Consider the following 488-nt stretch of genomic DNA (forward strand, 5'->3'; position numbering starts at 1 on the left):
CTCTGCCTCATATTGAGCTCTTTCTGATCAAAGAGATACTTCAAGCTCTTATGATCAGAGAAAACTTGGAACTTAACCCCATAGAGGTAATGCCTCCACTCCTTTAGCGTAAACACAACCGCAGCGAGCTCCAAATCGTGCTTAAGGTAATTAACTTCGTGAGGTCTCAACTGACGTGAGGTATACGCCACCACATTACGATGCTGCATCAGCACGCACCCTAGACCCTTCAATGAGGCATCACAATACACCTCAAATGGCTCATTCGGCTCGGGTAACACCAACACAGGTGCAGTGGTCAACTTTTTCTTTAATGTCTGAAAGCTCTCCTCGCACTTAGGAGTCCAAACAAATGGAGTGTCTTTGCGGGTTAACTTTGTCATTGGCAAAGCTATCTGTGAAAAGCCCTTGATAAACCTTCAGTAATAGCCAGCTAAACCCAGAAAACTCCTTATCTCTGTTATGGTGGTTGGTTGCTTCCAATCCAT

This window comes from Arachis duranensis, chromosome 3 (genome assembly GCF_000817695.3).
Source record: "Arachis duranensis cultivar V14167 chromosome 3, aradu.V14167.gnm2.J7QH, whole genome shotgun sequence".
Taxonomy (NCBI): domain Eukaryota; kingdom Viridiplantae; phylum Streptophyta; class Magnoliopsida; order Fabales; family Fabaceae; genus Arachis; species Arachis duranensis.